Below are 12389 nucleotides of genomic sequence, written 5' to 3' on the forward strand. Positions count from 1 at the left end.
ACTATTGGGACCTCATGAAGATAAAAAGCTTCTGCACAGCAAAGGAAACAATCAACAAAACTAAAAGGCAACCAACGGAATGGGAAAAGATATTGGTAAATGACATATCGGACAAAGGGCTAGTATCCAAAATCTATAAAGAGCTCACCAAACTCCACACCCGAAAAACGAATAATCCAGTGAAGAAACGGGCAGAAGACATGAATAGACACTTCTCTAAAGAAGACGTCCAGATGGCCAACAGGCACATGAAAAGATGCTCAATGTCGCTCCTCATCAGGGAAATACAAATCAAAACCACACTCAGATATCATTTCAGGCCAGTCAGAGTGGCTAAAATGAACAAATCAGGAGACTATAGATGCTGGAGAGGATGTGGAGAAACGGGAACCCTCTTGCACTGTTGGTGGGAATGCAAAGTGGTGCAGCCGCTCTGGAAAACAGTGTGGAGGTTCCTGAAAAAATTAAAAATAAATCTACCCTACGACCCAGCAGTAGCACTGCTAGGAATTGACCCAAGGGATACAGGAGTGCTGATGCATAGGGGAACTTGTACCCCAATGTTTATAGCAGCACTTTCAACAATAGACAAATTATGGAAAGAGTAAATGTCCATCAACTGATGAATGGATAAAGAAGCTGTGATTTATATATACAATGGAATACTACTTGGCAATGAGAAAGAATGAATTCTGGCCTTTTGTAGCAACATGGATAGAACTGGAGAGTGTTATGCTAAGTGAAATAAGTCATACAGAGAAAGACAGATACCATATGTTTTCACTCTTATGTGGATCCTGAGAAACTTAACAGAAGACCATGGGGGAGGGGAAGGGGGAAAAAGTTATAGAGAGGGAAGGAAGCAAATCATAAGAGACTCTTAAAAACTGAGAATAAACTGAGGGTTGATGGGGGGTGGGAAGGAGGGGAAATTGGGTGATGGGCACTTAGGAGGGCACCTGTTGGGATGAGCACTGGGTGTTGTATGGAAACCAATTTGACAATAAATTTCATATTAAAAATAAATAAATAAATATATCATTTGAAGTAAAAAATAACAAAATATCATAAAATAAAATAAGGTATTTTGTGGTGTTAGTTACAAAAGGTTAATAAAACACAATAAAGAAACCTGTTTTTTTTTTTTAATGTTTATTTATATTTGAGAGAGAGAGAGTGAGAGAGAGAATGCACAAGCAGGGGAGGGGCAGAGAGAGAGATGGAGACAGAATCAAAAGTAGGCTCCAGGCTCTGAGCTGTCAGCACAGAGCCGGACGTGGGGCTCGGGCCCATGAACTGTTAGATCATGACCTGAGCTGAAGTCGGTCGCTCAACCGACTGAGCCACCCAGGCGCCCCAAGAAACTTGTTTAACTTTGTTTAACCCATCATTTCCTAAGTTTAGTTGAGCTCTGTACACTTTGGAGGTACATTTATTATTAAAAAAAATTTATTATTTTTTTTATTTTTGCATGCATGAAGAGAGAAAGAGTGTGAGCAGTAGAGGGGCAGAGAGAGAGAGAGGGAGAAACAGAATCCGAAGCAGGCTCCAGGCTCTGAGCTGTCAGCGCAGAGCCCGATGAGGGTCTCGAACTCACAAACCATGAGATCATGACCTTGGCCGAAGTCGGACACTCAACCGACTGAGCCACCCAGGAGCTGCTGGAGGTACATTTATTAATAATATACTACAGAACCAGATATTAATAATATACTACTGGGAAACACTAATAGAATCCATGAGAGCTATAGTAAGAATTTAGGTCTGGAGTGGATGTGATGTGTTGAGCAACATAATAATATTTGGATTTAGAAAAATTAACTCTTAGAGAATGATATGAAGTCAGGACAAATACTCTGGGGATATGGCAACAGAATAAGATGAAGTTAAAAATAAATGCAAAGTTATCTGTACCCTTCTTTTAATCTTTCTTCCAGAAAACTTTAAAGAACACATGATATTATGTATGAACTTAAGCAATTAACATTTCTTCTGATAAGTCTTAAAGAAAGAAGCTGAAACACAATGTGAACTGGTAATACTCATCTTTATTCAGAACGGTGATGCTAGCCTAAATTAGATTTCATTGAATTAATGTAGCAATGAGAAAACTTGGGGGTATATTTAGCTTGTGTATTAAGTATGGATTTTATTTTTAGACTCCAGCTCTTCATTTCCATTTTTTTCTCAGAGAAATAAGGGTGTATTAAAAACCATATTATGGAATTAAAAGGAATATTGAAAAGTAAATTTGATCAAGTGGTATTTTTAGGTTAGGGGATGCCAAAAGATTCTACTTGATTGGCTTTAAGGAAACTCAAATTCTTGTCAGCCAAACTAATGAATTCCTCAGCTTTCAATGTATGGTTTCTAGAATATCTCCAGATATAATCCTATAAAAGACATCTCTCAATAATTCCATTTTACTAAGAACTGCAGTGATGAAGTTGAAAGCTACCAAATAAGATGTGCAAGTTACAGTGTGACTTAGGTCCCCTTTTTGGTCAAAAGCCAAGTACATAACCTGAGATGTGCTTGGATTTAATTTAAAAGAAGAAACCAAACACAAACCTAACTTCTTTTATCTGAATTGTCGAGAAAGCACTAATGAACGATTCTATAAAACAACCTGTTCTTTTCTCCAGCTATTTCTGTGACTAATGAAAGGGTTAGAAAAGTAATTTTCAAAAGTCTGAGAAGGAGTTGTCTAAATTTTCCACAGTAATGAACACATAAAAATTAGATGCAATAAAAAGATTATTTACAATCAAATATTCTAAAAATCAGATTAGTTTTTGAATTGATCATATATTTTTTTTTTTTGGATACAAAACAAAGTTAAATCAAAACATATCCTTCTGTTACTCTCAAGTAAGACTGCTATGAGTAAAACTTTCAAGCTTCTTACCTATTTAACAAATATATTACAGAAAGTCCCCTCTGCTTCCCTTTGGGAGTGGTACCTGAGTTGTGGGTGGGGTGGGGGGGAAGGTATTAGGATCCCACGAAATCCCAATTACAAAAGTCTCCCTCCATATTTCTTGGAGACAAGGAAAGAGAATAACAAACGAGAATGGACAAAAAAAAAAAGTACGTACATGAAGCCACTCAGCACCAGACCCTGGAGAGAAGGGGTGGATGCTGAACTAAATGCCATGAGGAAAAGTTCTAGGCCTTTATTGCCTCAACTACTCACTTTCTCCAAAACACTGTGTGTGTCAAAATCTTGTCCAGCTCTTTCTTGAGGTATATATCAAAGTGTCAGCCTGCCAGTTTCAATTTTGATAGTTAATCTAATTTGGAATATTTGTTCATGACTATGATACTTCCAAAATATTAACCGCTTTCAGATTATTGAATCATTTAAATATTCCAGGGGTGGGGGTTGATGGTTCTCACTGAAACCAGCAGAACATAATCAAACTTGTAGAATAGAAATGTGGATACTATATGAGAACTTTCTTACCCACGGGCAGAGAATTATAGCATTGCAAGTTTTCAAAGGACTCAAGACATCATTTATTTGCACTCCCAAAGGAAATTGAAGCCTGGAGCTGTCAAGTGATTTGCTTGAAGTGCCCTGTTTGTGGCAGAGCCAGGATAAGAACCCAAGCTGACACTTTTACTACACTCCCATTCCAATATACTGTATTATGCTAACAGTTACTGCAAAGTTTATTCTGAGAAAACTGCTTTTCCATGACCAAAAAGGGGATTTATCATGGAATAAGTTTGGGAGTTACTGCTCACTGTATCTCCTTGATGGGATGTACAATGCACATTATAGCATCAAAGATTTTCACAGTTCTGCAGAAAATAAGGCTGTGAACTGTTGACTGTTAATCTCTCCTAGAATCAGCATCCTCGTGAGGATACACAGAGAACTGTTACAGTAGAGCTTCATCCTAGTATTTTTCTACTGATAGATCAAGCACTGAATATTATTTACAGAGGGTGAAATATTTCTTTAATGGCTTAAGCAATTCTGAGGATTCCAATATAAAACTTAGGACATGTTTTTCATTATTTGTTCTTAACTATTCAAAGAGGTGAATGGACAGGAAAATACATTTGAAAGATACAGAAGATTTGAAACATGGCAAATTTCTTTATGTTGTAAACTTTACGTCCTAAACAACAACATGTGTGGCACAGCAAGTTTTATTTGATATTCACAACTATTCATAACCTCCCAGAAAAGGCAGCAGTTTGTCATTTTTCTCAGATGTGAATGTGAGTTATTCATTCCCCAAGACTCATTCAGAGGAAAGGGCTACCTGAATGTTACATGAGTCCTTTCAACTTCCCATAACATGAAGCTCCATATGACTTTGCTGTTCTCTCCTTATTGTGTACTCAGTCACTATGATCAAGGCAAAAACTGGTTACCGTTTTTCCTTATTATTTTTACTACACATTATTAATGAGATAATTCCATACTGGTAGCTGCAAATGAGGTGATCACCGAAGTCTGGAAATTTGGCAGTTGAAACAAGTAAATCATTCCTAGGAAATGTAAATAGGAAATAATGCTAAAAAGGACCCCTCAAACAGTAGTGATCAAGAACTGAAAAGAAAATAATTTAGGTTCTTTTTTTTTTTTTTTTCAACGTTTATTTATTTTTGGGACAGAGAGAGACAGAGCATGAACGGGGGAGGGGCAGAGAGAGAGGGAGACACAGAATCGGAAACAGGCTCCAGGCTCTGAGCCATCAGCCCAGAGCCTGATGCGGGGCTCGAACTCACGGACCGCGAGATCGTGACCTGGCTGAAGTCGGACGCTTAACCGACTGCGCCACCCAGGCGCCCCGAAAATAATTTAGGTTCTTAATAGTTGTAACTAATTTGTTAAGTTTATTTATTTATTTGGGGGTGGAGTCATGTGCACACAAGCAGGGGAGGGGCAGAGAGACAAAGAGGGAGGGAGAGAATCCCAAGCAGGCCCCATGCTGTCAGCACAGAGCCTGATATAGGGCTTGAACCCACAAACTGTGAGATTATGACTTGAGCAAAAATAAGAAGTTGGATGATAACTGACTACTAAGTCACCCAAGTGCCCCATGCAACCATCTTTAATTAAAGCAGTACTATGTTTCGTGAAGGTAGTCATCAATCATTAAGGGCCAAATATCCTAAAATCAAAGATGTAGAAAACGTATGTAAATATTAAATATTCATGATAAAAATTTTCAACGAAGTTGTTTTAGAAGGAACACACCTCAACATAATAAACCCCATATATAACAAACCCATTGTTAACATCATACTCAATGGTGAAAAACTGAGAGCTTTTCCTGTATGATCAAGAACAAGACAGTAATGTCTACCCTCACCATGACAGTTCAACAGTACTAGAAATAAAGAAAGCAGATAAGAAAAAGAAACATAAGACATCCAAATTGTAATGAAGAAGTAGAAACACGGCACCTGGAGATGACATATACTATACAAAGAAAACCCTAAAGATTCCACCAAAAAATTATTAGAAGTAACAAATGTTGCAACATACAAAATTAATACAAAGATATCTGTAACATTTTTATACACTAATAATGAAGTAGCAGAAAGAGAAATTAAGAAAACAATTCCATTTACAATGGCACCAAAAAGAATAAAATACGTAGGAATACACTTAACTATGAAGGTAAAAGATATGTATTCTAAAAAGTATAAGACACTGATGAAAGAAATTGAAGACAACACAAACAAATCAAAAGACATTCCATGTTCATGGATCAGAAGTCAATTAATCTACAGCCAAAGGGGCAAGAATATATGATGGGGAAAAGACAGTCTCTTCAACAAATGGTGTTTGGAAAACTCAACAGCTATATGCAAAAGAATGAAAAGAATGCACTACTTTCTTTAAAAAAATTTTTTTTAACATTTATTCATTTTTGAGAGAGAGAGAAAGGGCACAAGCAGGGGAGGGGCAGAGAGAGAGGGAGACACAGAATCCAAAGCAGGCTCCAGGCTCTGAGCTGTCAGCACAAAGTCTGATGTGGGGCTTGAACCCACAACTGTGAGATCATGACCTGAGCCAAAGTCAGATGCTTAACTGACTGAGCCATTCAGGTGCCCTGAAACTGGGCCACTTTCTTATAATGTACACAAAAATAGACACAAACCACATTAAGACTTAAAGGTAAGGTGTGAAACCATAAAACTCCTAGAAAAAAGTATATGCAGTAACCTCTTCAACATTGGCCTTAGCAACATTTTTCTGGGTATGTCTCCTCAGGCAAGGGAAACAAAAGCAAAAATAAATCATTGGGACTCTATCAAACTAAAAATCTTTTGCATAGGAAAGAAAACCATCAACAAAATGAAAAAAGCAATCTACTGAATGGGAGGAGACATCTTCAAATGATATATACGATAAGGGGTTAATATTCAAAATGTATAAAAAACTTATACAAACTAAGACCAAAAACCCAAATAATCCAATTTAAAAATGGGGAGAGGATCTGAATAGACATTTTTCCAAGGAAGACATTCACATGGCCAACAGACACATGAAAAGATGCTCAACATCACTCATCATCCAAGAAATGCAAATCAAAAACTTTATACCTGTCAGAATGGCTAGTATCAAAAAGACAAGAAACAACAAGTGTTGGCAAGGATGTGGGGAAAAGAGAACCCTTGTACACTGTTGGTGGGAATGTAAACTGGGGCAGCCACCATGGAAAACAGTATGGAGGTTCTTCAAAAAATTAAAAATAGAAATACCATATGATCTAATAATTCCACTGCTGGGTATTTACCCAGAGAAAATGAAAATACTAATGCAAAAAAATATCTGCACTCCTATGTTTATTGCAGCATCATTTACAATAGCCAAGGTATGGAAGCAACCTAAGTTTATCAACAGATAAGTGGATAAAGAAGCTGGCATATATTAAAATGGAATATTACTCAGCTATAGAAAAGAATGGGATCTTGCCATTCATGACAATATTATGCATAGACTTAGAGGGACTATGGTAAGTGAAGTAAGTTGGACAGAGAAAAACAAATACCACAGGATTTCACTAATATATGGAACTTAAAAACAAAACAAACAAAACAGACCCATAAAAATAGGGCACAAACTGGTGTTTGCCAGAGGGGAGAGGTGTGGGGATGGGCAAAAAGGGGAAAAGAGGAGTGGGTGATATGGGCTTCCAGTAAAGAAATGAATAAGTCGTGGGGCTAAAAGGTATAGCATAGGGAATATAGCCAATGGTACTGTAATAGTGTTGTAGGGTGACAGCTACACTTTGTGGTGGTCACAACATTATGTACAGAGTTGCTGAATCACTGTGTTATACATCTGAAACTAATGTAACATCATGTGTCAGCTAAATTTCAATTAAAAAAAAAACCAAATTGTAAAATAAAACCGAAATCCCTTTTTCCATTACAGATGGAAATAAGCCAAATGTTTATGGGTAAACGCAAGAGTTGGAGAAACATTGTCACATCACTAATAATACTAGTGAGGTCTTAAAACTTGCTTTTGGACCTCATCTGCCAAGGTCTTGCAGGTTAATAGCAGAGATTAATAGGCTTGCTGAATAGATAAAGTGATTAGCCTTCTTACAGGTATGGGGGAAAAGAGCCGAAGTGTGATAGGAATCAGGAGTGAGATGTGTGATCTATGTTTCTAGCAAGTAAACCTGTTTCCATTTAGGATGAAACTAATTGTGAAGTTTTTTTGTTTTGTTTTGTTTTGTTTTTTTGTTTGAACTCTGGCATTCTGTTGACAGAGTTTTATACAAGGTTAGCTCTCTTCATTTCATTGCCTGTAATGTGGAAATAATTCAGCAACTGAACTTGCTGCCCCCCAGCAACCATAATGAAAACAATAATACTTCCCCAAGGAGGTTACATGTCTCAGGTCATTGGTGGTGTGACAGAGAAGTCCCTATCTTTTATGAAAGCTGAGCTCTGCTTTGCAAATCTTTATGCACTAGGGGAATGTTCCCATGCATACTGGCATTTCAGAAACTGGTTTTTAAAAACAGACAGTATCCATATACTCCTATGTTAATTTTATGGGGTTTACTATTATGATACTCATTTTAAAACTAAGAAATTAAACTAAGTATCTTTCTTTTTTTCTCTCAGGGAAGGGAAGATCCTGAGTTAAAAGAAAATAACCTTTAATATTAGAGATGATTGCTAAGTAAAAGGAATTGGTTGTGACAGGTGTCTCATAGCAAATGATTTTTGTAGCTGATTCTTTGTGAAGGACTTCCACATTTAGCTCAATAATGGTACCAGAATTCAAGTGCGTTTGCTAATTCACTTTTGCTTAGGCAGTTCACAGTCTGAATTAGTACATATTCAGCTGCAAACTAAAAAATGCATAGCTCAAATAGTTTTGAATACTTTAAAAACATACTATTCAAAACTAAAAGCAATATTAATATTCAAGCAAATTAATGCTATTTCTTTGAAGCTGGGAAGACTGTGATTCCTCAGATGACCCATCTTCAAAATAAAGATTATATACAATCATTATCAACAAAGCTATGTACTTTGTTCATTCAAGGGGTCCAACAGTTCTCATTGCAAGAATTCCAAAGGAATCCATACTGGCAGGGCATACGGAGCATCTAAATACATGGAGACCAGGTATAGTGGGCTAAATGGTGGCTCCCAAAAAGGTATCTGTGTCTGAAGCCCCAGAAACTATGAGTGTGAAAATATTTAGGTAAAGGTCTTTGCAGATGTAATTAAGTTAAGGATCTTCAGATGAGAGGATCATCCTGGACTATCTGGGTAGAACCCAAATTCACTCATGAGTGTCAGATTTACTAAGAGTGAGGCAGAGGGAGATTAAACATTCATACAGGGTAGAAGGCCATGTGGAGACAGAGGCAGAGATGAGAATGATGTGGCCACAAGCTCAGGAATGGCAGGGCTGCCCCCAAGGAGCTGGGAAAAGGATGGAAGAGATTCTCCCTATACCTGCCAGAGGGAGTGCATTCCCACCAACTTTTGGATTTCTAAGCTCCAAAACTGTGAGAGAACACATTTCTGTTGTTAAGCCATCAAACGTGTGATAATTTGTTAGGGCAGTTTCAGGAAACTAATGCACTAGGTTTTTATTCTTCTGCTATGTGAACTTGGGGGGAGAACATTTGTACAAGCCTCAGTTCCCTTATCTTTTGAAAAGTGGTCTCTGAACTACATAATGAAAATAATAATAGATAATACTAACACCACCACCACTGTTTGCATAACTTCTTACAAAAATCCTGCGAGTTGTGTTCTAAAAACTCTTATTAGTAATTATCTCCGAGAAGTCAAGTAGCTCATCCTTGTTGAAACAGGGAGTTCATAGAGACTCAACCCTTCATCTTCCTTTTCTCCTTTTGTCATTGAATACATAATATGTTTAGGAGACTATGTTAGATCTGGTGATACGGAGTTTACAATTTAGCAGGCAGGATAAATACTAACTAAGCAACTAAGTCCTGTCACATTTGAATTTTATAACTAATCCAAAGTAATAATACTTATTCCTTTGCAAATTTGTAGTGGCAGACGCTGATTATCAAGTATTTCTCGCTTTCATGCGTGGAATTTGCATCAAAGATCAGATGTGCCACGGAAGGGAAAAAAAGTCAAGAAAATGTACAAGTTATGGATGGCAGGAAGAGAAAAGTGTGGAAGGTACGCAGGTTTATGATAAATATCAAATGCACTCTGGTACAACCAAAGTTGTTGGATAAATCCATACAATAAACACGGAAAGCAAAGTGATTTTTCTGGACTCAAGACTTGGAGTCTGTTTTTTGTAGCATGTTAAACAGAAAGTTCTCAAGCAGAACTTCTCCCAGTAAGTTTGTCAGCTGGGGGACGAGTCACATAGAGCACATCTGCCCACTTAGGCCCTTACTTTGCATGCTTGACCAGTTTTGCTCCTCTGCCTTCTGAGAAGGTTGTGAAGTGACTATCCTTGAAGGTCTTTTGGAAAAAAAAAAAAACTAGTAAGCATCTGTCTTAGATGGCTGAGTCATTCACCTGATGGAAAGAAGCAAGCTGGCCTAGCTGATCTCCAGAGATCTATTGTGGCTCGATGCCTCCTTCATTTTAGCTTCTTTTATGAAAGCTGAGTTCTGCTTTGCAAATCTGTAGGCACTAGGGGAATGTTCCCATGCCATAGCGAATCCTTTCAGATGGCCACAAATACTGAAGAGAGAACTTGGCCCAGGGGAGATGGTAGCATTGATAACGTAAGAATCCGATAAACTTTGGTCTGGATTCTAACTTTGCCACTTACTGTGTGACTCCAGATAAATTACTTCATTTGGCTTAACATTGGCTTTCTCATTTTTAAAAGAGATAATGATTCCCCTCCCCCTAAATATGAAGTGAGATTATGCTTGTGAATTGTGTAACCTGACATCTGGTAAATGCTAAGCACTAAATGGCAACTCCTCCTATTATCATAATCATCACCGTTATTAATTCCACCTTCTGAGAGAAAAAGCTACCTCACTTGTAAGCCCTACCAAATGGCTGGAAACCATAAGCATTTCCCTAGTCTGATGTAGCCAGAATCATGGGTTGGGTTCAGAATAAAAAACTCACTGCAACCAGATATGTACCTTTCCAAGGCTTTTCTAGTTTAGCTTCTTTTTCACCTTACATTCCGACATTGTTTTTGGGATTCCCTCTGTTTTCTGCAAGAAGGAAACCTCTGAGTTGCATCCACTTGGGCAACCACATTAGGGCTAAGATCTCTCAGGCATGGTAACTTAATAATGAGGACAGTACAATAATAATAACTAAACACTATCTCATACTTTACCTGTGTCACATCTTTAATCCTTGCAACTGCCCCATGGATTAGGTGTTGTTGTTACCATTAGTGCTGTTATTACTGTTCCACAAATGAGCAAACAGATTCAGAGTAAAGGACCTGCTCAGAGGCATATAGCTATAAAGGGGAGCCAAAATTTGATCCTACACCATCTGGTTCTAGAGACTTCCTACAAATGATCAGGCAAATTCCTAGGGATCCTGAGTCACTCTCATTAAGAAAAAATGGATACAACATCATGCAGATTGAAGATATACCTGATTATAGATTGGGGGAATTCTTAAACAAAAAAAAGAAAAAAATATATATATATGTGGAAGAAGAGACAGAACCAACTTTTTTATCTTCCTTGTTGCCATGTCAGTCAGAAAACTGATATGCTGAATTCTGTGGACCAAAAGGGTGGGAGAATCAGCCCAACATGTGTTGTGCCTGCCGAATATAATGATTAAAATGCTTTCAAAACATTGAATGCTATAAAAAGAGAGCACACATGCTCTGGGCTGGCACAGTTTTTGGCTTTCTATTGGGTTTAAATCCATCTCGGTGCTCTACCCATTCATGTTACCTGCCTGGGCTGTACATGGGTCTGGGTTTCTAACTTCTGAGAGAGCAATAAATAGCACTGGTTTTTTATTATCCCAATTTTCTAAATGTCTGCAAGTAAATATTTCAGCAAGCAATGAGATAAACATAACCAATGTATATAGCCTAAAATTTAAAATCATGATACAATAGTCTATTCTCTGACAAATATACACCCGGAAAACCAGAAAGGATTATGGTTAATCAAAGAGTATACTGACCTTTCCAGAGGAATTATGCATGGCACCTTTATTACAAATATTGTAAAATGAAAAAGAAGGAAGAAAATTATAGGGTTCAACCAACTAGAGAATGGATTCATCATGAATATTCATTAATGTCAACCTGGTGGATTAGGGACAGCAGTAATTTTTCCTGCAGTGATAAAATGATATTTCAAAATGCCAAAAATGTTTTTGTTTTTTTTTTTAAGTAACAACTCTTTTATAGTCTTGAGTTCAAATGCTGTCTTATAACATGGGACACATGAGATTGGTTTGAATTTTTCTAAGCATTACAAATTTCCAGGATTAAAATACTGGTATTTTCAAGTAATCTAGAGAAAAGTTGTAAAAAGTTTAAGATTCCGATTCTGTGTCTCCCTCTCTCTCTGCCCCTCGCCCGTTCATGCTCTGTCTCTCTCTGTCCCAAAAATAAATAAACGTTGAAAAAAAAATTTAAAAAGTTTAAGAGCCTGAATCCTGAACAGAAAGATAATTACCTTCTCTCTATTCCCTTTGGCGCCTACTTCCCCCTCTCCTTCTTTCTAATCCTTGGATCCCAATGAAAACCTCAATGTCCTACCTCTGGACACACAGGAGGGGATGCCAGTATGAAAACCATACACATAATGGGGGGAATGGAGAATAGGAAGCCCTAATTACGGTATTGGGACTTCAGCTAACAACTGTGACCTTCAGCATGCATTGCCTCTAAGGCCTTAATTGCCTTTGCCTTTATAATTAGGAAATTGGATCAGTGTTCT

General features: G+C 37.5%; 1 protein-coding gene across 8 annotated transcripts in view; it reads right to left on the bottom strand.

Moving 5' to 3' along the window:
• The window catches only part of CNTN4 (contactin 4), a 903676-nt gene that overhangs the window by 252982 nt on the left and 638305 nt on the right, over positions 1 to 12389 (bottom strand). The gene's annotated exons all lie outside the window — the stretch shown is intronic.

The sequence above is a fragment of the Puma concolor genome, chromosome A2, assembly GCF_028749965.1.
Source record: "Puma concolor isolate L17-30 chromosome A2, mPumCon1.1.hap2, whole genome shotgun sequence".
NCBI classification, from domain to species: domain Eukaryota; kingdom Metazoa; phylum Chordata; class Mammalia; order Carnivora; family Felidae; genus Puma; species Puma concolor.